The following is a 23,565-nucleotide window of genomic DNA, read 5'->3' as shown; positions in this document are numbered from 1 at the left end:
TATCACAGGCATGCAGATACGGACGTCTCAACAGCCCATCTGCATCTTGGTTGTCCTTCCCAGCACTATACTCAATGTCAAAATCAAAACTGGAAAGTACGGCCAACCAGCAATGCCCTACTGCGTCCAACTTTGCAGATGTTAAAACGTATGTGAGTGGATTATTGTCTGTCATCACTGTACATTTTACTCCATAGATACAGCGGAAAACGTTCTGGGTGACAGCCCACTTCACAGACAGGAAGTCAAGCTTGTGTGCAGGGTACCTTTGCTCGGACTTGGAGAGACCCCTACTGGCACAGGCAATGACTCTTAACTTGCTCTCCTGTTCTTGATATAGGGCTGCACCGAGAACATGGGCGCTTGCATCGGTGTGCACAATATAATGTTCTTTGGATCTGCAAACCCAAGAACAGGAGCTGTTGTGAGCTTGAGAATCAATGTCTTAAAAGTATCTTCAGCGGTTGGGGTCCATTTTTCGTGAAAAAGGCTTTTTGAGATCCGCACTGGTAGAAACCTTGTGGTTTCTGCCAGACAGACTGGATTTTCTCTTCAGTGGGAGGCAACCAGCACTTAAGTGATTAAGGGGTATTGCAAGCTTGGAATAGTCTTTTATAAACCTCCTGTAATATCCAGTGAACCCAAGGAAAGACTTAAGCTACTTGATGTTATCTGGTCTTGGCCAGGTAGTGAGGGCAGCTGGATCTGTTTTGAGCCCTTCTGATGATACAACATGGCTGAGATATTGGACAGATGTCCTGAAGAACTGACATTTCTCTGGCGACAGCTTTAAAGTAAATTCTTTCATCCTATGGAGGACCTTCAGCGATCATTCCTCATGGTTCTCAAGTGTAGCTGAGAAAGGAGTGACATCATCAAGAAAAACCGAGACCTGACTCAAATTCCTGCTGCCTATACACTTTTCCATAACATAAGAGGAAAGTAGAACACCTCCTTATGCTGTTTTTAATAGAGAACTCTTCGGCATTTATTTTAACACAACACCTAACAGTCTTACCTTCTCTTATCAGTAACTCGAATGATTTGCAGAATCTTGACAGTACTTTTGGGACGAAAGCTCAATATAACCCTGCCTCACCCAGTTTCTATACTGGTCCATTTATGTCTGTTGTCACAGTTGCATGTTTTAGTAGACTTTCAGTTTTGATGTTTTTCATCTGCATGTGGTGCACAGCTGCTGGGGTGTCCTTTGCTAAATCTTTAGTGCCTCCAAACTTCAGATTCAACAGATTACTTCCTTTTATTTTGACATTGAGGAAAAGTTGCCTACACAGAATTTCTTATTTTGAAATAGCTCAACAGGCACTGCTGGGATTTGAACCCAGGATCTCCTGTTTACAAGACAGGTGCTTTGACCGGCTAAGCTACAGTGCCTCCTTCAGGGAAGGGAAAAACCAAGTAACCTCTGCAGACACAGTTTTGAATCGGTTTGTCACATTTTTCCCCACCAGCTGTTGGACAGTAGCCAGAGGCACACAGCTCAAGGCGCTGTGGCTTAGCTGGCCAAAGCGCCTGTCTCGTAAACAGGAGATCCTGGGTTCAAATCCCAGCAGTGCCTTACCTCCCTACCAATGCCATTACATTTCATTAATGAGTGCTGATGGCGGGAAGCATTGGGCGTTATGCTTTCTCTCCTTCGTTTCCAAGAAGAGGACACAATGGAGATTTAGACATGCCCAAGACATCAATATTGGGTGAACAACCCTCAGAAGCTCCACTAGCGGTTTAATGCCTGGGACCCTCCAGCATTTGTTCTAGAACTGAAGAAGCTTCTCGGATCGGGTGCAAAGAAGTTTTTAAAGCTCTCAAGAGTACCGTGAGGTGGATAACTGAGGACATACAAAGACTTTGAAATATTTCCCAACTCCAAGATTAAGAATGCAATTAACACTGTGAAGAAGATGGTTTCAAATGGTAACAGGAAGGCACTGCTGGGATTTGAACCAAGGATCTCCTGTTTACTAGACAGGCGCTTTGACCAGCTGAGCCACAGCGCCTCCTGCTGACAGGCAAACCGGTGATACCTGGTATTACCTGGTACTGCAGAAGGAGACGAGTTCAACTTTTTTTTAACTTTTGTGCACTATAAATGTAAGATATGGTCAAATAGTCCAACAAGTAACTTCCTGTTCCTCACTTCGTCAATGACCTCAGTGGAAACATCATAAGGTGAAGGAGAAGCTTTTGAGACTGATTCAACAGGGTGAGTCTGAACACTGTGAAGAAGATGGTTTCAAATAGTAACAGGAAGGCACTGCTGGGATTTGAACCCAGGATCTCCTGTTTACTAGACAGGCACTTTGACCAGCTAAGCCACAGCGCCTCCTGCTGTCAGGCAATCCGGTAATACCTGGTATTACCTGGTACTGCAGAAGGAGACGAGTTCACTTTTTTAACTTTTGTGCACTATCAATGTAGGATATGGTCAAATAGTCCAACAAGTAACTTCCTGTCCCTCACTTCTTCAATGACCTCGGTGGAAACATCATAAGGTGAAGGAGAAGCTTTTGAGACTGATTCAACAGGGTGAGTCTGAACAAGTCCTCAAAACAACTCTATTTCCCTTAGCAAGGGTGGATTCCAGCACTTTACTGTCAAAGCTTTGTTTGTTTCGTAAAGCACTCTTTTGAATGTGCTCAATGGCTAACTGGTAGCTTTCTGCAAGACTCTCTCAGCTCTCCAGATCTAATTTCTGTTCACGTAGACAATCGGAAAGAGACATCTGCAGCAGGGGGCATGGCCCAGCTACATCAGTTTGACAGAAATCTGCTGGTATTGCAGAGGCTCCAATAGCCAAACATTGTACTCGTGCAGACGATGGTACTGCTGCCTCCTCCTCCTCAAGAGTTGAGGAATACTCATGTCTCTTGCATACTGCCTTTACTGCCTCGGTTGGAAAATCTGGCTCTTTGTTGCGGCGCAAGAGCTGTGCAGTAAAGCCTTCAATGGCATTTTCCTCATAATTAGAACTCTGATCAGATATATCACAGGCATGCAGATACGGACGTCTCAACAGCCCATCTGCATCTTGGTTGTCCTTCCCAGCACTATACTCAATGTCAAAATCAAAACTGGAAAGTACGGCCAACCAGCAATGCCCTACTGCGTCCAACTTTGCAGATGTTAAAACGTATGTGAGTGGATTATTGTCTGTCATCACTGTACATTTTACTCCATAGATACAGCGGAAAACGTTCTGGGTGACAGCCCACTTCACAGACAGGAAGTCAAGCTTGTGTGCAGGGTACCTTTGCTCGGACTTGGAGAGACCCCTACTGGCACAGGCAATGACTCTTAACTTGCTCTCCTGTTCTTGATATAGGGCTGCACCGAGAACATGGGCGCTTGCATCGGTGTGCACAATATAATGTTCTTTGGATCTGCAAACCCAAGAACAGGAGCTGTTGTGAGCTTGAGAATCAATGTCTTAAAAGTATCTTCAGCGGTTGGGGTCCATTTTTCGTGAAAAAGGCTTTTTGAGATCCGCACTGGTAGAAACCTTGTGGTTTCTGCCAGACAGACTGGATTTTCTCTTCAGTGGGAGGCAACCAGCACTTAAGTGATTAAGGGGTATTGCAAGCTTGGAATAGTCTTTTATAAACCTCCTGTAATATCCAGTGAACCCAAGGAAAGACTTAAGCTACTTGATGTTATCTGGTCTTGGCCAGGTAGTGAGGGCAGCTGGATCTGTTTTGAGCCCTTCTGATGATACAACATGGCTGAGATATTGGACAGATGTCCTGAAGAACTGACATTTCTCTGGCGACAGCTTTAAAGTAAATTCTTTCATCCTATGGAGGACCTTCAGCGATCATTCCTCATGGTTCTCAAGTGTAGCTGAGAAAGGAGTGACATCATCAAGAAAAACCGAGACCTGACTCAAATTCCTGCTGCCTATACACTTTTCCATAACATAAGAGGAAAGTAGAACACCTCCTTATGCTGTTTTTAATAGAGAACTCTTCGGCATTTATTTTAACACAACACCTAACAGTCTTACCTTCTCTTATCAGTAACTCGAATGATTTGCAGAATCTTGACAGTACTTTTGGGACGAAAGCTCAATATAACCCTGCCTCACCCAGTTTCTATACTGGTCCATTTATGTCTGTTGTCACAGTTGCATGTTTTAGTAGACTTTCAGTTTTGATGTTTTTCATCTGCATGTGGTGCACAGCTGCTGGGGTGTCCTTTGCTAAATCTTTAGTGCCTCCAAACTTCAGATTCAACAGATTACTTCCTTTTATTTTGACATTGAGGAAAAGTTGCCTACACAGAATTTCTTATTTTGAAATAGCTCAACAGGCACTGCTGGGATTTGAACCCAGGATCTCCTGTTTACAAGACAGGTGCTTTGACCGGCTAAGCTACAGTGCCTCCTTCAGGGAAGGGAAAAACCAAGTAACCTCTGCAGACACAGTTTTGAATCGGTTTGTCACATTTTTCCCCACCAGCTGTTGGACAGTAGCCAGAGGCACACAGCTCAAGGCGCTGTGGCTTAGCTGGCCAAAGCGCCTGTCTCGTAAACAGGAGATCCTGGGTTCAAATCCCAGCAGTGCCTTACCTCCCTACCAATGCCATTACATTTCATTAATGAGTGCTGATGGCGGGAAGCATTGGGCGTTATGCTTTCTCTCCTTCGTTTCCAAGAAGAGGACACAATGAAGATTTAGACATGCCCAAGACATCAATATTGGGTGAACAACCCTCAGAAGCTCCACTAGCGGTTTAATGCCTGGGACCCTCCAGCATTTGTTCTAGAACTGAAGAAGCTTCTCGGATCGGGTGCAAAGAAGTTTTTAAAGCTCTCAAGAGTACCGTGAGGTGGATAACTGAGGACATACAAAGACTTTGAAAGATTTCCCAATTCCAAGATTAAGAATGCAATTAACACTGTGAAGAAGATGGTTTCAAATGGTAACAGGAAGGCACTGCTGGGATTTGAACCCAGGATCTCCTGTTTACTAGACAGGCGCTTTGACCAGCTGAGCCACAGCGCCTCCTGCTGACAGGCAAACCGGTAATACCTGGTATTACCTGGTACTGCAGAAGGAGACGAGTTCAACTTTTTTTTAACTTTTGTGCACTATAAATGTAAGATATGGTCAAATAGTCCAACAAGTAACTTCCTGTTCCTCACTTCGTCAATGACCTCAGTGGAAACATCATAAGGTGAAGGAGAAGCTTTTGAGACTGATTCAACAGGGTGAGTCTGAACACTGTGAAGAAGATGGTTTCAAATAGTAACAGGAAGGCACTGCTGGGATTTGAACCCAGGATCTCCTGTTTACTAGACAGGCACTTTGACCAGCTAAGCCACAGCGCCTCCTGCTGTCAGGCAATCCGGTAATACCTGGTATTACCTGGTACTGCAGAAGGAGACGAGTTCACTTTTTTAACTTTTGTGCACTATCAATGTAGGATATGGTCAAATAGTCCAACAAGTAACTTCCTGTCCCTCACTTCTTCAATGACCTCGGTGGAAACATCATAAGGTGAAGGAGAAGCTTTTGAGACTGATTCAACAGGGTGAGTCTGAACAAGTCCTCAAAACAACTCTATTTCCCTTGGCAAGGGTGGATTCCCGCACTTTACTGTCAAAGCTTTGTTTGTTTCGTAAAGCACTCTTTTGAATGTGCTCAATGGCTAACTGGTAGCTTTCTGCAAGACTCTCTCAGCTCTCCAGATCTAATTTCTGTTCACGTAGACAATCGGAAAGAGACATCTGCAGCAGGGGGCATGGCCCAGCTACATCAGTTTGACAGAAATCTGCTGGTATTGCAGAGGCTCCAATAGCCAAACATTGTACTCGTGCAGACGATGGTACTGCTGCCTCCTCCTCCTCAAGAGTTGAGGAATACTCATGTCTCTTGCATACTGCCTTTACTGCCTCGGTTGGAAAATCTGGCTCTTTGTTGCGGCGCAAGAGCTGTGCAGTAAAGCCTTCAATGGCATTTTCCTCATAATTAGAACTCTGATCAGATATATCACAGGCATGCAGATACGGACGTCTCAACAGCCCATCTGCATCTTGGTTGTCCTTCCCAGCACTATACTCAATGTCAAAATCAAAACTGGAAAGTACGGCCAACCAGCAATGCCCTACTGCGTCCAACTTTGCAGATGTTAAAACGTATGTGAGTGGATTATTGTCTGTCATCACTGTACATTTTACTCCATAGATACAGCGGAAAACGTTCTGGGTGACAGCCCACTTCACAGACAGGAAGTCAAGCTTGTGTGCAGGGTACCTTTGCTCGGACTTGGAGAGACCCCTACTGGCACAGGCAATGACTCTTAACTTGCTCTCCTGTTCTTGATATAGGGCTGCACCGAGAACATGGGCGCTTGCATCGGTGTGCACAATATAATGTTCTTTGGATCTGCAAACCCAAGAACAGGAGCTGTTGTGAGCTTGAGAATCAATGTCTTAAAAGTATCTTCAGCGGTTGGGGTCCATTTTTCGTGAAAAAGGCTTTTTGAGATCCGCACTGGTAGAAACCTTGTGGTTTCTGCCAGACAGACTGGATTTTCTCTTCAGTGGGAGGCAACCAGCACTTAAGTGATTAAGGGGTATTGCAAGCTTGGAATAGTCTTTTATAAACCTCCTGTAATATCCAGTGAACCCAAGGAAAGACTTAAGCTACTTGATGTTATCTGGTCTTGGCCAGGTAGTGAGGGCAGCTGGATCTGTTTTGAGCCCTTCTGATGATACAACATGGCTGAGATATTGGACAGATGTCCTGAAGAACTGACATTTCTCTGGCGACAGCTTTAAAGTAAATTCTTTCATCCTATGGAGGACCTTCAGCGATCATTCCTCATGGTTCTCAAGTGTAGCTGAGAAAGGAGTGACATCATCAAGAAAAACCGAGACCTGACTCAAATTCCTGCTGCCTATACACTTTTCCATAACATAAGAGGAAAGTAGAACACCTCCTTATGCTGTTTTTAATAGAGAACTCTTCGGCATTTATTTTAACACAACACCTAACAGTCTTACCTTCTCTTATCAGTAACTCGAATGATTTGCAGAATCTTGACAGTACTTTTGGGACGAAAGCTCAATATAACCCTGCCTCACCCAGTTTCTATACTGGTCCATTTATGTCTGTTGTCACAGTTGCATGTTTTAGTAGACTTTCAGTTTTGATGTTTTTCATCTGCATGTGGTGCACAGCTGCTGGGGTGTCCTTTGCTAAATCTTTAGTGCCTCCAAACTTCAGATTCAACAGATTACTTCCTTTTATTTTGACATTGAGGAAAAGTTGCCTACACAGAATTTCTTATTTTGAAATAGCTCAACAGGCACTGCTGGGATTTGAACCCAGGATCTCCTGTTTACAAGACAGGTGCTTTGACCGGCTAAGCTACAGTGCCTCCTTCAGGGAAGGGAAAAACCAAGTAACCTCTGCAGACACAGTTTTGAATCGGTTTGGCACATTTTTCCCCACCAGCTGTTGGACAGTAGCCAGAGGCACACAGCTCAAGGCGCTGTGGCTTAGCTGGCCAAAGCGCCTGTCTCGTAAACAGGAGATCCTGGGTTCAAATCCCAGCAGTGCCTTACCTCCCTACCAATGCCATTACATTTCATTAATGAGTGCTGATGGCGGGAAGCATTGGGCGTTATGCTTTCTCTCCTTCGTTTCCAAGAAGAGGACACAATGAAGATTTAGACATGCCCAAGACATCAATATTGGGTGAACAACCCTCAGAAGCTCCACTAGCGGTTTAATGCCTGGGACCCTCCAGCATTTGTTCTAGAACTGAAGAAGCTTCTCGGATCGGGTGCAAAGAAGTTTTTAAAGCTCTCAAGAGTACCGTGAGGTGGATAACTGAGGACATACAAAGACTTTGAAAGATTTCCCAACTCCAAGATTAAGAATGCAATTAACACTGTGAAGAAGATGGTTTCAAATGGTAACAGGAAGGCACTGCTGGGATTTGAACCCAGGATCTCCTGTTTACTAGACAGGCGCTTTGAGCAGCTGAGCCACAGCGCCTCCTGCTGACAGGCAAACCGGTAATACCTGGTATTACCTGGTACTGCAGAAGGAGACGAGTTCAACTTTTTTTTAACTTTTGTACACTATAAATGTAAGATATGGTCAAATAGTCCAACAAGTAACTTCCTGTTCCTCACTTCGTCAATGACCTCAGTGGAAACATCATAAGGTGAAGGAGAAGCTTTTGAGACTGATTCAACAGGGTGAGTCTGAACACTGTGAAGAAGATGGTTTCAAATAGTAACAGGAAGGCACTGCTGGGATTTGAACCCAGGATCTCCTGTTTACTAGACAGGCACTTTGACCAGCTAAGCCACAGCGCCTCCTGCTGTCAGGCAATCCGGTAATACCTGGTATTACCTGGTACTGCAGAAGGAGACGAGTTCACTTTTTTAACTTTTGTGCACTATCAATGTAGGATATGGTCAAATAGTCCAACAAGTAACTTCCTGTCCCTCACTTCTTCAATGACCTTGGTGGAAACATCATAAGGTGAAGGAGAAGCTTTTGAGACTGATTCAACAGGGTGAGTCTGAACAAGTCCTCAAAACAACTCTATTTCCCTTGGCAAGGGTGGATTCCCGCACTTTACTGTCAAAGCTTTGTTTGTTTCGTAAAGCACTCTTTTGAATGTGCTCAATGGCTAACTGGTAGCTTTCTGCAAGACTATCTCAGCTCTCCAGATCTAATTTCTGTTCACGTAGACAATCGGAAAGAGACATCTGCAGCAGGGGGCATGGCCCAGCTACATCAGTTTGACAGAAATCTGCTGGTATTGCAGAGGCTCCAATAGCCAAACATTGTACTCGTGCAGACGATGGTACTGCTGCCTCCTCCTCCTCAAGAGTTGAGGAATACTCATGTCTCTTGCATACTGCCTTTACTGCCTCGGTTGGAAAATCTGGCTCTTTGTTGCGGCGCAAGAGCTGTGCAGTAAAGCCTTCAATGGCATTTTCCTCATCATTAGAACTCTGATCAGATATATCACAGGCATGCAGATACGGACGTCTCAACAGCCCATCTGCATCTTGGTTGTCCTTCCCAGCACTATACTCAATGTCAAAATCAAAACTGGAAAGTACGGCCAACCAGCAATGCCCTACTGCGTCCAACTTTGCAGATGTTAAAACGTATGTGAGTGGATTATTGTCTGTCATCACTGTACATTTTACTCCATAGATACAGCGGAAAACGTTCTGGGTGACAGCCCACTTCACAGACAGGAAGTCAAGCTTGTGTGCAGGGTACCTTTGCTCGGACTTGGAGAGACCCCTACTGGCACAGGCAATGACTCTTAACTTGCTCTCCTGTTCTTGATATAGGGCTGCACCGAGAACATGGGCGCTTGCATCGGTGTGCACAATATAATGTTCTTTGGATCTGCAAACCCAAGAACAGGAGCTGTTGTGAGCTTGAGAATCAATGTCTTAAAAGTATCTTCAGCGGTTGGGGTCCATTTTTCGTGAAAAAGGCTTTTTGAGATCCGCACTGGTAGAAACCTTGTGGTTTCTGCCAGACAGACTGGATTTTCTCTTCAGTGGGAGGCAACCAGCACTTAAGTGATTAAGGGGTATTGCAAGCTTGGAATAGTCTTTTATAAACCTCCTGTAATATCCAGTGAACCCAAGGAAAGACTTAAGCTACTTGATGTTATCTGGTCTTGGCCAGGTAGTGAGGGCAGCTGGATCTGTTTTGAGCCCTTCTGATGATACAACATGGCTGAGATATTGGACAGATGTCCTGAAGAACTGACATTTCTCTGGCGACAGCTTTAAAGTAAATTCTTTCATCCTATGGAGGACCTTCAGCGATCATTCCTCATGGTTCTCAAGTGTAGCTGAGAAAGGAGTGACATCATCAAGAAAAACCGAGACCTGACTCAAATTCCTGCTGCCTATACACTTTTCCATAACATAAGAGGAAAGTAGAACACCTCCTTATGCTGTTTTTAATAGAGAACTCTTCGGCATTTATTTTAACACAACACCTAACAGTCTTACCTTCTCTTATCAGTAACTCGAATGATTTGCAGAATCTTGACAGTACTTTTGGGACGAAAGCTCAATATAACCCTGCCTCACCCAGTTTCTATACTGGTCCATTTATGTCTGTTGTCACAGTTGCATGTTTTAGTAGACTTTCAGTTTTGATGTTTTTCATCTGCATGTGGTGCACAGCTGCTGGGGTGTCCTTTGCTAAATCTTTAGTGCCTCCAAACTTCAGATTCAACAGATTACTTCCTTTTATTTTGACATTGAGGAAAAGTTGCCTACACAGAATTTCTTATTTTGAAATAGCTCAACAGGCACTGCTGGGATTTGAACCCAGGATCTCCTGTTTACAAGACAGGTGCTTTGACCGGCTAAGCTACAGTGCCTCCTTCAGGGAAGGGAAAAACCAAGTAACCTCTGCAGACACAGTTTTGAATCGGTTTGTCACATTTTTCCCCACCAGCTGTTGGACAGTAGCCAGAGGCACACAGCTCAAGGCGCTGTGGCTTAGCTGGCCAAAGCGCCTGTCTCGTAAACAGGAGATCCTGGGTTCAAATCCCAGCAGTGCCTTACCTCCCTACCAATGCCATTACATTTCATTAATGAGTGCTGATGGCGGGAAGCATTGGGCGTTATGCTTTCTCTCCTTCGTTTCCAAGAAGAGGACACAATGAAGATTTAGACATGTCCAAGACATCAATATTGGGTGAACAACCCTCAGAAGCTCCACTAGCGGTTTAATGCCTGGGACCCTCCAGCATTTGTTCTAGAACTGAAGAAGCTTCTCGGATCGGGTGCAAAGAAGTTTTTAAAGCTCTCAAGAGTACTGTGAGGTGGATAACTGAGGACATACAAAGACTTTGAAAGATTTCCCAAGTCCAAGATTAAGAATGCAATTAACACTGTGAAGAAGATGGTTTCAAATGGTAACAGGAAGACACTGCTGGGATTTGAACCCAGGATCTCCTGTTTACTAGACAGGCGCTTTGACCAGCTGAGCCACAGCGCCTCCTGCTGACAGGCAAACCGGTAATACCTGGTATTACCTGGTACTGCAGAAGGAGACGAGTTCAACTTTTTTTTTACTTTTGTGCACTATAAATGTAAGATACGGTCAAATAGTCCAACAAGTAACTTCCTGTTCCTCACTTCGTCAATGACCTCAGTGGAAACATCATAAGGTGAAGGAGAAGCTTTTGAGACTGATTCAACAGGGTGAGTCTGAACACTGTGAAGAAGATGGTTTCAAATAGTAACAGGAAGGCACTGCTGGGATTTGAACCCAGGATCTCCTGTTTACTAGACAGGCACTTTGACCAGCTAAGCCACAGCGCCTCCTGCTGTCAGGCAATCCGGTAATACCTGGTATTACCTGGTACTGCAGAAGGAGACGAGTTCACTTTTTTAACTTTTGTGCACTATCAATGTAGGATATGGTCAAATAGTCCAACAAGTAACTTCCTGTCCCTCACTTCTTCAATGACCTCGGTGGAAACATCATAAGGTGAAGGAGAAGCTTTTGAGACTGATTCAACAGGGTGAGTCTGAACAAGTCCTCAAAACAACTCTATTTCCCTTGGCAAGGGTGGATTCCCGCACTTTACTGTCAAAGCTTTGTTTGTTTCGTAAAGCACTCTTTTGAATGTGCTCAATGGCTAACTGGTAGCTTTCTGCAAGACTCTCTCAGCTCTCCAGATCTAATTTCTGTTCACGTAGACAATCGGAAAGAGACATCTGCAGCAGGGGGCATGGCCCAGCTACATCAGTTTGACAGAAATCTGCTGGTATTGCAGAGGCTCCAATAGCCAAACATTGTACTCGTGCAGACGATGGTACTGCTGCCTCCTCCTCAAGAGTTGATGAATACTCATGTCTCTTGCATACTGCCTTTACTGCCTCGGTTGGAAAATCTGGCTCTTTGTTGCGGCGCAAGAGCTGTGCAGTAAAGCCTTCAATGGCATTTTCCTCATCATTAGAACTCTGATCAGATATATCACAGGCATGCAGATACGGACGTCTCAACAGCCCATCTGCATCTTGGTTGTCCTTCCCAGCACTATACTCAATGTCAAAATCAAAACTGGAAAGTACGGCCAACCAGCAATGCCCTACTGCGTCCAACTTTGCAGATGTTAAAACGTATGTGAGTGGATTATTGTCTGTCATCACTGTACATTTTACTCCATAGATACAGCGGAAAACGTTCTGGGTGACAGCCCACTTCACAGACAGGAAGTCAAGCTTGTGTGCAGGGTACCTTTGCTCGGACTTGGAGAGACCCCTACTGGCACAGGCAATGACTCTTAACTTGCTCTCCTGTTCTTGATATAGGGCTGCACCGAGAACATGGGCGCTTGCATCGGTGTGCACAATATAATGTTCTTTGGATCTGCAAACCCAAGAACAGGAGCTGTTGTGAGCTTGAGAATCAATGTCTTAAAAGTATCTTCAGCGGTTGGGGTCCATTTTTCGTGAAAAAGGCTTTTTGAGATCCGCACTGGTAGAAACCTTGTGGTTTCTGCCAGACAGACTGGATTTTCTCTTCAGTGGGAGGCAACCAGCACTTAAGTGATTAAGGGGTATTGCAAGCTTGGAATAGTCTTTTATAAACCTCCTGTAATATCCAGTGAACCCAAGGAAAGACTTAAGCTACTTGATGTTATCTGGTCTTGGCCAGGTAGTGAGGGCAGCTGGATCTGTTTTGAGCCCTTCTGATGATACAACATGGCTGAGATATTGGACAGATGTCCTGAAGAACTGACATTTCTCTGGCGACAGCTTTAAAGTAAATTCTTTCATCCTATGGAGGACCTTCAGCGATCATTCCTCATGGTTCTCAAGTGTAGCTGAGAAAGGAGTGACATCATCAAGAAAAACCGAGACCTGACTCAAATTCCTGCTGCCTATACACTTTTCCATAACATAAGAGGAAAGTAGAACACCTCCTTATGCTGTTTTTAATAGAGAACTCTTCGGCATTTATTTTAACACAACACCTAACAGTCTTACCTTCTCTTATCAGTAACTCGAATGATTTGCAGAATCTTGACAGTACTTTTGGGACGAAAGCTCAATATAACCCTGCCTCACCCAGTTTCTATACTGGTCCATTTATGTCTGTTGTCACAGTTGCATGTTTTAGTAGACTTTCAGTTTTGATGTTTTTCATCTGCATGTGGTGCACAGCTGCTGGGGTGTCCTTTGCTAAATCTTTAGTGCCTCCAAACTTCAGATTCAACAGATTACTTCCTTTTATTTTGACATTGAGGAAAAGTTGCCTACACAGAATTTCTTATTTTGAAATAGCTCAACAGGCACTGCTGGGATTTGAACCCAGGATCTCCTGTTTACAAGACAGGTGCTTTGACCGGCTAAGCTACAGTGCCTCCTTCAGGGAAGGGAAAAACCAAGTAACCTCTGCAGACACAGTTTTGAATCGGTTTGTCACATTTTTCCCCACCAGCTGTTGGACAGTAGCCAGAGGCACACAGCTCAAGGCGCTGTGGCTTAGCTGGCCAAAGCGCCTGTCTCGTAAACAGGAGATCCTGGGTTCAAATCCCAGCAGTGCCTTACCTCCCTACCAATGCCATTACATTTCATTAATGAGTGCTGATGGCGGGAAGCATTGGGCGTTATGCTTTCTCTCCTTCGTTTCCAAGAAGAGGACACAATGAAGATTTAGACATGCCCAAGACATCAATATTGGGTGAACAACCCTCAGAAGCTCCACTAGCGGTTTAATGCCTGGGACCCTCCAGCATTTGTTCTAGAACTGAAGAAGCTTCTCGGATCGGGTGCAAAGAAGTTTTTAAAGCTCTCAAGAGTACTGTGAGGTGGATAACTGAGGACATACAAAGACTTTGAAAGATTTCCCAACTCCAAGATTAAGAATGCAATTAACACTGTGAAGAAGATGGTTTCAAATGGTAACAGGAAGACACTGCTGGGATTTGAACCCAGGATCTCCTGTTTACTAGACAGGCGCTTTGACCAGCTGAGCCACAGCGCCTCCTGCTGACAGGCAAACCGGTAATACCTGGTATTACCTGGTACTGCAGAAGGAGACGAGTTCAACTTTTTTTTTACTTTTGTGCACTATAAATGTAAGATATGGTCAAATAGTCCAACAAGTAACTTCCTGTTCCTCACTTCGTCAATGACCTCAGTGGAAACATCATAAGGTGAAGGAGAAGCTTTTGAGACTGATTCAACAGGGTGAGTCTGAACACTGTGAAGAAGATGGTTTCAAATAGTAAGAGGAAGGCACTGCTGGGATTTGAACCCAGGATCTCCTGTTTACTAGACAGGCACTTTGACCAGCTAAGCCACAGCGCCTCCTGCTGTCAGGCAATCCGGTAATACCTGGTATTACCTGGTACTGCAGAAGGAGACGAGTTCACTTTTTTAACTTTTGTGCACTATCAATGTAGGATATGGTCAAATAGTCCAACAAGTAACTTCCTGTCCCTCACTTCTTCAATGACCTCGGTGGAAACATCATAAGGTGAAGGAGAAGCTTTTGAGACTGATTCAACAGGGTGAGTCTGAACAAGTCCTCAAAACAACTCTATTTCCCTTGGCAAGGGTGGATTCCCGCACTTTACTGTCAAAGCTTTGTTTGTTTCGTAAAGCACTCTTTTGAATGTGCTCAATGGCTAACTGGTAGCTTTCTGCAAGACTCTCTCAGCTCTCCAGATCTAATTTCTGTTCACGTAGACAATCGGAAAGAGACATCTGCAGCAGGGGGCATGGCCCAGCTACATCAGTTTGACAGAAATCTGCTGGTATTGCAGAGGCTCCAATAGCCAAACATTGTACTCGTGCAGACGATGGTACTGCTGCCTCCTCCTCCTCAAGAGTTGAGGAATACTCATGTCTCTTGCATACTGCCTTTACTGCCTCGGTTGGAAAATCTGGCTCTTTGTTGCGGCGCAAGAGCTGTGCAGTAAAGCCTTCAATGGCATTTTCCTCATCATTAGAACTCTGATCAGATATATCACAGGCATGCAGATACGGACGTCTCAACAGCCCATCTGCATCTTGGTTGTCCTTCCCAGCACTATACTCAATGTCAAAATCAAAACTGGAAAGTACGGCCAACCAGCAATGCCCTACTGCGTCCAACTTTGCAGATGTTAAAACGTATGTGAGTGGATTATTGTCTGTCATCACTGTACATTTTACTCCATAGATACAGCGGAAAACGTTCTGGGTGACAGCCCACTTCACAGACAGGAAGTCAAGCTTGTGTGCAGGGTACCTTTGCTCGGACTTGGAGAGACCCCTACTGGCACAGGCAATGACTCTTAACTTGCTCTCCTGTTCTTGATATAGGGCTGCACCGAGAACATGGGCGCTTGCATCGGTGTGCACAATATAATGTTCTTTGGATCTGCAAACCCAAGAACAGGAGCTGTTGTGAGCTTGAGAATCAATGTCTTAAAAGTATCTTCAGCGGTTGGGGTCCATTTTTCGTGAAAAAGGCTTTTTGAGATCCGCACTGGTAGAAACCTTGTGGTTTCTGCCAGACAGACTGGATTTTCTCTTCAGTGGGAGGCAACCAGCACTTAAGTGATTAAGGGGTATTGCAAGCTTGGAATAGTCTTTTATAAACCTCCTGTAATATCCAGTGAACCCAAGGAAAGACTTAAGCTACTTGATGTTATCTGGTCTTGGCCAGGTAGTGAGGGCAGCTGGATCTGTTTTGAGCCCTTCTGATGATACAACATGGCTGAGATATTGGACAGATGTCCTGAAGAACTGACATTTCTCTGGCGACAGCTTTAAAGTAAATTCTTTCATCCTATGGAGGACCTTCAGCGATCATTCCTCATGGTTCTCAAGTGTAGCTGAGAAAGGAGTGACATCATCAAGAAAAACCGAGACCTGACTCAAATTCCTGCTGCCTATACACTTTTCCATAACATAAGAGGAAAGTAGAACACCTCCTTATGCTGTTTTTAATAGAGAACTCTTCGGCATTTATTTTAACACAACACCTAACAGTCTTACCTTCTCTTATCAGTAACTCGAATGATTTGCAGAATCTTGACAGTACTTTTGGGACGAAAGCTCAATATAACCCTGCCTCACCCAGTTTCTATACTGGTCCATTTATGTCTGTTGTCACAGTTGCGCAGTTTCATGTTTTAGTAGACTTTCAGTTTTGATGATTTTCATCTGCATGTGGTGCACAGCTGCTGGGGTGTCCTTTGCTAAATCTTTAGTGCCTCCAAACTTCAGATTCAACAGATTACTTCCTTTTATTTTGACATTGAGGAAAAGTTGCCTACACAGAATTTCTTATTTTGAAATAGCTCAACAGGCACTGCTGGGATTTGAACCCAGGATCTCCTGTTTACAAGACAGGTGCTTTGACCGGCTAAGCTACAGTGCCTCCTTCAGGGAAGGGAAAAACCAAGTAACCTCTGCAGACACAGTTTTGAATCGGTTTGTCACATTTTTCCCCACCAGCTGCTGGACAGTAGCCAGAGGCACACAGCTCAAGGCGCTGGGGCTTAGCTGGCCAAAGCGCCTGTCTCGTAAACAGGAGATCCTGGGTTCAAATCCCAGCAGTGCCTTACCTCCCTACCAATGCCATTACATTTCATTAATGAGTGCTGATGGCGGGAAGCATTGGGCGTTATGCTTTCTCTCCTTCGTTTCCAAGAAGAGGACACAATGAAGATTTAGACATGCCCAAGACATCAATATTGGGTGAACAACCCTCAGAAGCTCCACTAGCGGTTTAATGCCTGGGACCCTCCAGCATTTGTTCTAGAACTGAAGAAGCTTCTCGGATCGGGTGCAAAGAAGTTTTTAAAGCTCTCAAGAGTACCGTGAGGTGGATAACTGAGGACATACAAAGACTTTGAAAGATTTCCCAACTCCAAGATTAAGAATGCAATTAACACTGTGAAGAAGATGGTTTCAAATGGTAACAGGAAGGCACTGCTGGGATTTGAACCCAGGATCTCCTGTTTACTAGACAGGCGCTTTGACCAGCTGAGCCACAGCGCCTCCTGCTGACAGGCAAACCGGTAATACCTGGTATTACCTGGTATTACCTGGTACTGCAGAAGGAGACGAGTTCAACTTTTTTTTTACTTTTGTGCACTATAAATGTAAGATATGGTCAAATAGTCCAACAAGTAACTTCCTGTTCCTCACTTCGTCAATGACCTCAGTGGAAACATCATAAGGTGAAGGAGAAGCTTTTGAGACTGATTCAACAGGGTGAGTCTGAACACTGTGAAGAAGATGGTTTCAAATAGTAACAGGAAGGCACTGCTGGGATTTGAACCCAGGATCTCCTGTTTACTAGACAGGCACTTTGACCAGCTAAGCCACAGCGCCTCCTGCTGTCAGGCAATCCGGTAATACCTGGTATTACCTGGTACTGCAGAAGGAGACGAGTTCACTTTTTTAACTTTTGTGCACTATCAATGTAGGATATGGTCAAATAGTCCAACAAGTAACTTCCTGTTCCTCACTTCTTCAATGACCTCGGTGGAAACATCATAAGGTGAAGGAGAAGCTTTTGAGACTGATTCAACAGGGTGAGTCTGAACAAGTCCTCAAAACAACTCTATTTCCCTTGGCAAGGGTGGATTCCCGCACTTTACTGTCAAAGCTTTGTTTGTTTCGTAAAGCACTCTTTTGAATGTGCTCAATGGCTAACTGGTAGCTTTCTGCAAGACTCTCTCAGCTCTCCAGATCTAATTTCTGTTCACGTAGACAATCGGAAAGAGACATCTGCAGCAGGGGGCATGGCCCAGCTACATCAGTTTGACAGAAATCTGCTGGTATTGCAGAGGCTCCAATAGCCAAACATTGTACTCGTGCAGACGATGGTACTGCTGCCTCCTCCTCCTCAAGAGTTGATGAATACTCATGTCTCTTGCATACTGCCTTTACTGCCTCGGTTGGAAAATCTGGCTCTTTGTTGCGGCGCAAGAGCTGTGCAGTAAAGCCTTCAATGGCATTTTCCTCATCATTAGAACTCTGATCAGATATATCACAGGCATGCAGATACGGACGTCTCAACAGCCCATCTGCATCTTGGTTGTCCTTTCCAGCACTATACTCAATGTCAAAATCAAAACTGGAAAGTACGGCCAACCAGCAATGCCCTACTGCGTCCAACTTTGCAGATGTTAAAACGTATGTGAGTGGATTATTGTCTGTCATCACTGTACATTTTACTCCATAGATACAGCGGAAAACGTTCTGGGTGACAGCCCACTTCACAGACAGGAAGTCAAGCTTGTGTGCAGGGTACCTTTGCTCGGACTTGGAGAGACCCCTACTGGCACAGGCAATGACTCTTAACTTGCTCTCCTGTTCTTGATATAGGGCTGCACCGAGAACATGGGCGCTTGCATCGGTGTGCACAATATAATGTTCTTTGGATCTGCAAACCCAAGAACAGGAGCTGTTGTGAGCTTGAGAATCAATGTCTTAAAAGTATCTTCAGCGGTTGGGGTCCATTTTTCGTGAAAAAGGCTTTTTGAGATCCGCACTGGTAGAAACCTTGTGGTTTCTGCCAGACAGACTGGATTTTCTCTTCAGTGGGAGGCAACCAGCACTTAAGTGATTAAGGGGTATTGCAAGCTTGGAATAGTCTTTTATAAACCTCCTGTAATATCCAGTGAACCCAAGGAAAGACTTAAGCTACTTGATGTTATCTGGTCTTGGCCAGGTAGTGAGGGCAGCTGGATCTGTTTTGAGCCCTTCTGATGATACAACATGGCTGAGATATTGGACAGATGTCCTGAAGAACTGACATTTCTCTGGCGACAGCTTTAAAGTAAATTCTTTCATCCTATGGAGGACCTTCAGCGATCATTCCTCATGGTTCTCAAGTGTAGCTGAGAAAGGAGTGACATCATCAAGAAAAACCGAGACCTGACTCAAATTCCTGCTGCCTATACACTTTTCCATAACATAAGAGGAAAGTAGAACACCTCCTTATGCTGTTTTTAATAGAGAACTCTTCGGCATTTATTTTAACACAACACCTAACAGTCTTACCTTCTCTTATCAGTAACTCGAATGATTTGCAGAATCTTGACAGTACTTTTGGGACGAAAGCTCAATATAACCCTGCCTCACCCAGTTTCTATACTGGTCCATTTATGTCTGTTGTCACAGTTGCATGTTTTAGTAGACTTTCAGTTTTGATGTTTTTCATCTGCATGTGGTGCACAGCTGCTGGGGTGTCCTTTGCTAAATCTTTAGTGCCTCCAAACTTCAGATTCAACAGATTACTTCCTTTTATTTTGACATTGAGGAAAAGTTGCCTACACAGAATTTCTTATTTTGAAATAGCTCAACAGGCACTGCTGGGATTTGAACCCAGGATCTCCTGTTTACAAGACAGGTGCTTTGACCGGCTAAGCTACAGTGCCTCCTTCAGGGAAGGGAAAAACCAAGTAACCTCTGCAGACACAGTTTTGAATCGGTTTGGCACATTTTTCCCCACCAGCTGTTGGACAGTAGCCAGAGGCACACAGCTCAAGGCGCTGTGGCTTAGCTGGCCAAAGCGCCTGTCTCGTAAACAGGAGATCCTGGGTTCAAATCCCAGCAGTGCCTTACCTCCCTACCAATGCCATTACATTTCATTAATGAGTGCTGATGGCGGGAAGCATTGGGCGTTATGCTTTCTCTCCTTCGTTTCCAAGAAGAGGACACAATGAAGATTTAGACATGCCCAAGACATCAATATTGGGTGAACAACCCTCAGAAGCTCCACTAGCGGTTTAATGCCTGGGACCCTCCAGCATTTGTTCTAGAACTGAAGAAGCTTCTCGGATCGGGTGCAAAGAAGTTTTTAAAGCTCTCAAGAGTACCGTGAGGTGGATAACTGAGGACATACAAAGACTTTGAAAGATTTCCCAACTCCAAGATTAAGAATGCAATTAACACTGTGAAGAAGATGGTTTCAAATGGTAACAGGAAGGCACTGCTGGGATTTGAACCCAGGATCTCATGTTTACTAGACAGGCGCTTTGACCAGCTGAGCCACAGCGCCTCCTGCTGACAGGCAAACCGGTAATACCTGGTATTACCTGGTACTGCAGAAGGAGACGAGTTCAACTTTTTTTTTACTTTTGTGCACTATAAATGTAAGATATGGTCAAATAGTCCAACAAGTAACTTCCTGTTCCTCACTTCGTCAATGACCTCAGTGGAAACATAAGGTGAAGGAGAAGCTTTTGAGACTGATTCAACAGGGTGAGTCTGAACACTGTGAAGAAGATGGTTTCAAATAGTAACAGGAAGGCACTGCTGGGATTTGAACCCAGGATCTCCTGTTTACTAGACAGGCACTTTGACCAGCTAAGCCACAGCGCCTCCTGCTGTCAGGCAATCCGGTAATACCTGGTATTACCTGGTACTGCAGAAGGAGACGAGTTCACTTTTTTAACTTTTGTGCACTATCAATGTAGGATATGGTCAAATAGTCCAACAAGTAACTTCCTGTCCCTCACTTCTTCAATGACCTCGGTGGAAACATCATAAGGTGAAGGAGAAGCTTTTGAGACTGATTCAACAGGGTGAGTCTGAACAAGTCCTCAAAACAACTCTATTTCCCTTGGCAAGGGTGGATTCCCGCACTTTACTGTCAAAGCTTTGTTTGTTTCGTAAAGCACTCTTTTGAATGTGCTCAATGGCTAACTGGTAGCTTTCTGCAAGACTCTCTCAGCTCTCCAGATCTAATTTCTGTTCACGTAGACAATCGGAAAGAGACATCTGCAGCAGGGGGCATGGCCCAGCTACATCAGTTTGACAGAAATCTGCTGGTATTGCAGAGGCTCCAATAGCCAAACATTGTACTCGTGCAGACGATGGTACTGCTGCCTCCTCCTCCTCAAGAGTTGAGGAATACTCATGTCTCTTGCATACTGCCTTTACTGCCTCGGTTGGAAAATCTGGCTCTTTGTTGCGGCGCAAGAGCTGTGCAGTAAAGCCTTCAATGGCATTTTCCTCATCATTAGAACTCTGATCAGATATATCACAGGCATGCAGATACGGACGTCTCAACAGCCCATCTGCATCTTGGTTGTCCTTCCCAGCACTATACTCAATGTCAAAATCAAAACTGGAAAGTACGGCCAACCAGCAATGCCCTACTGCGTCCAACTTTGCAGATGTTAAAACGTATGTGAGTGGATTATTGTCTGTCATCACTGTACATTTTACTCCATAGATACAGCGGAAAACGTTCTGGGTGACAGCCCACTTCACAGACAGGAAGTCAAGCTTGTGTGCAGGGTACCTTTGCTCGGACTTGGAGAGACCCCTACTGGCACAGGCAATGACTCTTAACTTGCTCTCCTGTTCTTGATATAGGGCTGCACCGAGAACATGGGCGCTTGCATCGGTGTGCACAATATAATGTTCTTTGGATCTGCAAACCCAAGAACAGGAGCTGTTGTGAGCTTGAGAATCAATGTCTTAAAAGTATCTTCAGCGGTTGGGGTCCATTTTTCGTGAAAAAGGCTTTTTGAGATCCGCACTGGTAGAAACCTTGTGGTTTCTGCCAGACAGACTGGATTTTCTCTTCAGTGGGAGGCAACCAGCACTTAAGTGATTAAGGGGTATTGCAAGCTTGGAATAGTCTTTTATAAACCTCCTGTAATATCCAGTGAACCCAAGGAAAGACTTAAGCTACTTGATGTTATCTGGTCTTGGCCAGGTAGTGAGGGCAGCTGGATCTGTTTTGAGCCCTTCTGATGATACAACATGGCTGAGATATTGGACAGATGTCCTGAAGAACTGACATTTCTCTGGCGACAGCTTTAAAGTAAATTCTTTCATCCTATGGAGGACCTTCAGCGATCATTCCTCATGGTTCTCAAGTGTAGCTGAGAAAGGAGTGACATCATCAAGAAAAACCGAGACCTGACTCAAATTCCTGCTGCCTATACACTTTTCCATAACATAAGAGGAAAGTAGAACACCTCCTTATGCTGTTTTTAATAGAGAACTCTTCGGCATTTATTTTAACACAACACCTAACAGTCTTACCTTCTCTTATCAGTAACTCGAATGATTTGCAGAATCTTGACAGTACTTTTGGGACGAAAGCTCAATATAACCCTGCCTCACCCAGTTTCTATACTGGTCCATTTATGTCTGTTGTCACAGTTGCATGTTTTAGTAGACTTTCAGTTTTGATGTTTTTCATCTGCATGTGGTGCACAGCTGCTGGGGTGTCCTTTGCTAAATCTTTAGTGCCTCCAAACTTCAGATTCAACAGATTACTTCCTTTTATTTTGACATTGAGGAAAAGTTGCCTACACAGAATTTCTTATTTTGAAATAGCTCAACAGGCACTGCTGGGATTTGAACCCAGGATCTCCTGTTTACAAGACAGGTGCTTTGACCGGCTAAGCTACAGTGCCTCCTTCAGGGAAGGGAAAAACCAAGTAACCTCTGCAGACACAGTTTTGAATCGGTTTGGCACATTTTTCCCCACCAGCTGTTGGACAGTAGCCAGAGGCACACAGCTCAAGGCGCTGTGGCTTAGCTGGCCAAAGCGCCTGTCTCGTAAACAGGAGATCCTGGGTTCAAATCCCAGCAGTGCCTTACCTCCCTACCAATGCCATTACATTTCATTAATGAGTGCTGATGGCGGGAAGCATTGGGCGTTATGCTTTCTCTCCTTCGTTTCCAAGAAGAGGACACAATGAAGATTTAGACATGCCCAAGACATCAATATTGGGTGAACAACCCTCAGAAGCTCCACTAGCGGTTTAATGCCTGGGACCCTCCAGCATTTGTTCTAGAACTGAAGAAGCTTCTCGGATCGGGTGCAAAGAAGTTTTTAAAGCTCTCAAGAGTACCGTGAGGTGGATAACTGAGGACATACAAAGACTTTGAAAGATTTCCCAACTCCAAGATTAAGAATGCAATTAACACTGTGAAGAAGATGGTTTCAAATGGTAACAGGAAGGCACTGCTGGGATTTGAACCCAGGATCTCCTGTTTACTAGACAGGCGCTTTGACCAGCTGAGCCACAGCGCCTCCTGCTGACAGGCAAACCGGTAATACCTGGTATTACCTGGTACTGCAGAAGGAGACGAGTTCAACTTTTTTTTACTTTTGTGCACTATAAATGTAAGATACGGTCAAATAGTCCAACAAGTAACTTCCTGTTCCTCACTTCGTCAATGACCTCAGTGGAAACATAAGGTGAAGGAGAAGCTTTTGAGACTGATTCAACAGGGTGAGTCTGAACACTGTGAAGAAGATGGTTTCAAATAGTAACAGGAAGGCACTGCTGGGATTTGAACCCAGGATCTCCTGTTTACTAGACAGGCACTTTGACCAGCTAAGCCACAGCGCCTCCTGCTGTCAGGCAATCCGGTAATACCTGGTATTACCTGGTACTGCAGAAGGAGACGAGTTCACTTTTTTAACTTTTGTGCACTATCAATGTAGGATATGGTCAAATAGTCCAACAAGTAACTTCCTGTCCCTCACTTCTTCAATGACCTCGGTGGAAACATCATAAGGTGAAGGAGAAGCTTTTGAGACT

General features: G+C 44.5%; 32 non-coding genes across 32 annotated transcripts; 8 read left to right on the top strand and 24 right to left on the bottom strand.

Annotated features, from left to right (window-relative positions):
* Positions 1-1,321: 1,321 nt before the first annotated feature.
* trnat-ugu (transfer RNA threonine (anticodon UGU)) lies at positions 1,322-1,395 on the bottom strand. Its single transcript has one exon. It is a non-coding gene; the product is annotated as a tRNA-Thr (tRNA).
* A 110-nt stretch (positions 1,396-1,505) lies between these two features.
* On the top strand, positions 1,506-1,579 carry trnat-cgu (transfer RNA threonine (anticodon CGU)). The gene has a single exon. It is a non-coding gene; the product is annotated as a tRNA-Thr (tRNA).
* A 365-nt stretch (positions 1,580-1,944) lies between these two features.
* On the bottom strand, positions 1,945-2,018 carry trnat-agu (transfer RNA threonine (anticodon AGU)). The gene has a single exon. It is a non-coding gene; the product is annotated as a tRNA-Thr (tRNA).
* Positions 2,019-2,270: 252 nt separating this feature from the next.
* Positions 2,271-2,344, bottom strand: trnat-agu (transfer RNA threonine (anticodon AGU)). The gene has a single exon. It is a non-coding gene; the product is annotated as a tRNA-Thr (tRNA).
* A 1,980-nt stretch (positions 2,345-4,324) lies between these two features.
* On the bottom strand, positions 4,325-4,398 carry trnat-ugu (transfer RNA threonine (anticodon UGU)). The gene has a single exon. It is a non-coding gene; the product is annotated as a tRNA-Thr (tRNA).
* Positions 4,399-4,508: 110 nt separating this feature from the next.
* trnat-cgu (transfer RNA threonine (anticodon CGU)) lies at positions 4,509-4,582 on the top strand. Its single transcript has one exon. It is a non-coding gene; the product is annotated as a tRNA-Thr (tRNA).
* Positions 4,583-4,947: 365 nt separating this feature from the next.
* Positions 4,948-5,021, bottom strand: trnat-agu (transfer RNA threonine (anticodon AGU)). The gene has a single exon. It is a non-coding gene; the product is annotated as a tRNA-Thr (tRNA).
* Positions 5,022-5,273: 252 nt separating this feature from the next.
* On the bottom strand, positions 5,274-5,347 carry trnat-agu (transfer RNA threonine (anticodon AGU)). Its single transcript has one exon. It is a non-coding gene; the product is annotated as a tRNA-Thr (tRNA).
* Positions 5,348-7,327: 1,980 nt separating this feature from the next.
* On the bottom strand, positions 7,328-7,401 carry trnat-ugu (transfer RNA threonine (anticodon UGU)). Its single transcript has one exon. It is a non-coding gene; the product is annotated as a tRNA-Thr (tRNA).
* A 110-nt stretch (positions 7,402-7,511) lies between these two features.
* Positions 7,512-7,585, top strand: trnat-cgu (transfer RNA threonine (anticodon CGU)). Its single transcript has one exon. It is a non-coding gene; the product is annotated as a tRNA-Thr (tRNA).
* A 365-nt stretch (positions 7,586-7,950) lies between these two features.
* On the bottom strand, positions 7,951-8,024 carry trnat-agu (transfer RNA threonine (anticodon AGU)). The gene has a single exon. It is a non-coding gene; the product is annotated as a tRNA-Thr (tRNA).
* A 252-nt stretch (positions 8,025-8,276) lies between these two features.
* On the bottom strand, positions 8,277-8,350 carry trnat-agu (transfer RNA threonine (anticodon AGU)). Its single transcript has one exon. It is a non-coding gene; the product is annotated as a tRNA-Thr (tRNA).
* Positions 8,351-10,330: 1,980 nt separating this feature from the next.
* trnat-ugu (transfer RNA threonine (anticodon UGU)) lies at positions 10,331-10,404 on the bottom strand. The gene has a single exon. It is a non-coding gene; the product is annotated as a tRNA-Thr (tRNA).
* Positions 10,405-10,514: 110 nt separating this feature from the next.
* On the top strand, positions 10,515-10,588 carry trnat-cgu (transfer RNA threonine (anticodon CGU)). The gene has a single exon. It is a non-coding gene; the product is annotated as a tRNA-Thr (tRNA).
* Positions 10,589-10,953: 365 nt separating this feature from the next.
* trnat-agu (transfer RNA threonine (anticodon AGU)) lies at positions 10,954-11,027 on the bottom strand. Its single transcript has one exon. It is a non-coding gene; the product is annotated as a tRNA-Thr (tRNA).
* Positions 11,028-11,279: 252 nt separating this feature from the next.
* Positions 11,280-11,353, bottom strand: trnat-agu (transfer RNA threonine (anticodon AGU)). Its single transcript has one exon. It is a non-coding gene; the product is annotated as a tRNA-Thr (tRNA).
* Positions 11,354-13,330: 1,977 nt separating this feature from the next.
* trnat-ugu (transfer RNA threonine (anticodon UGU)) lies at positions 13,331-13,404 on the bottom strand. Its single transcript has one exon. It is a non-coding gene; the product is annotated as a tRNA-Thr (tRNA).
* Positions 13,405-13,514: 110 nt separating this feature from the next.
* Positions 13,515-13,588, top strand: trnat-cgu (transfer RNA threonine (anticodon CGU)). The gene has a single exon. It is a non-coding gene; the product is annotated as a tRNA-Thr (tRNA).
* Positions 13,589-13,953: 365 nt separating this feature from the next.
* Positions 13,954-14,027, bottom strand: trnat-agu (transfer RNA threonine (anticodon AGU)). Its single transcript has one exon. It is a non-coding gene; the product is annotated as a tRNA-Thr (tRNA).
* A 252-nt stretch (positions 14,028-14,279) lies between these two features.
* trnat-agu (transfer RNA threonine (anticodon AGU)) lies at positions 14,280-14,353 on the bottom strand. Its single transcript has one exon. It is a non-coding gene; the product is annotated as a tRNA-Thr (tRNA).
* A 1,988-nt stretch (positions 14,354-16,341) lies between these two features.
* On the bottom strand, positions 16,342-16,415 carry trnat-ugu (transfer RNA threonine (anticodon UGU)). The gene has a single exon. It is a non-coding gene; the product is annotated as a tRNA-Thr (tRNA).
* A 110-nt stretch (positions 16,416-16,525) lies between these two features.
* Positions 16,526-16,599, top strand: trnat-cgu (transfer RNA threonine (anticodon CGU)). Its single transcript has one exon. It is a non-coding gene; the product is annotated as a tRNA-Thr (tRNA).
* A 365-nt stretch (positions 16,600-16,964) lies between these two features.
* Positions 16,965-17,038, bottom strand: trnat-agu (transfer RNA threonine (anticodon AGU)). Its single transcript has one exon. It is a non-coding gene; the product is annotated as a tRNA-Thr (tRNA).
* Positions 17,039-17,300: 262 nt separating this feature from the next.
* On the bottom strand, positions 17,301-17,374 carry trnat-agu (transfer RNA threonine (anticodon AGU)). The gene has a single exon. It is a non-coding gene; the product is annotated as a tRNA-Thr (tRNA).
* Positions 17,375-19,354: 1,980 nt separating this feature from the next.
* trnat-ugu (transfer RNA threonine (anticodon UGU)) lies at positions 19,355-19,428 on the bottom strand. Its single transcript has one exon. It is a non-coding gene; the product is annotated as a tRNA-Thr (tRNA).
* Positions 19,429-19,538: 110 nt separating this feature from the next.
* Positions 19,539-19,612, top strand: trnat-cgu (transfer RNA threonine (anticodon CGU)). The gene has a single exon. It is a non-coding gene; the product is annotated as a tRNA-Thr (tRNA).
* A 365-nt stretch (positions 19,613-19,977) lies between these two features.
* Positions 19,978-20,051, bottom strand: trnat-agu (transfer RNA threonine (anticodon AGU)). Its single transcript has one exon. It is a non-coding gene; the product is annotated as a tRNA-Thr (tRNA).
* Positions 20,052-20,300: 249 nt separating this feature from the next.
* On the bottom strand, positions 20,301-20,374 carry trnat-agu (transfer RNA threonine (anticodon AGU)). Its single transcript has one exon. It is a non-coding gene; the product is annotated as a tRNA-Thr (tRNA).
* A 1,980-nt stretch (positions 20,375-22,354) lies between these two features.
* On the bottom strand, positions 22,355-22,428 carry trnat-ugu (transfer RNA threonine (anticodon UGU)). Its single transcript has one exon. It is a non-coding gene; the product is annotated as a tRNA-Thr (tRNA).
* A 110-nt stretch (positions 22,429-22,538) lies between these two features.
* On the top strand, positions 22,539-22,612 carry trnat-cgu (transfer RNA threonine (anticodon CGU)). Its single transcript has one exon. It is a non-coding gene; the product is annotated as a tRNA-Thr (tRNA).
* A 365-nt stretch (positions 22,613-22,977) lies between these two features.
* Positions 22,978-23,051, bottom strand: trnat-agu (transfer RNA threonine (anticodon AGU)). The gene has a single exon. It is a non-coding gene; the product is annotated as a tRNA-Thr (tRNA).
* Positions 23,052-23,299: 248 nt separating this feature from the next.
* trnat-agu (transfer RNA threonine (anticodon AGU)) lies at positions 23,300-23,373 on the bottom strand. Its single transcript has one exon. It is a non-coding gene; the product is annotated as a tRNA-Thr (tRNA).
* Between the last annotated feature and the right edge of the window lie 192 nt (positions 23,374-23,565).

Source organism: Astatotilapia calliptera, chromosome 13 (genome assembly GCF_964374335.1).
Source record: "Astatotilapia calliptera chromosome 13, fAstCal68.1, whole genome shotgun sequence".
NCBI lineage: Eukaryota > Metazoa > Chordata > Actinopteri > Cichliformes > Cichlidae > Astatotilapia > Astatotilapia calliptera.
The sequence above is the reverse complement of the archived record's forward strand: the minus strand, read 5'-3'. Positions and strand labels throughout refer to the sequence as shown.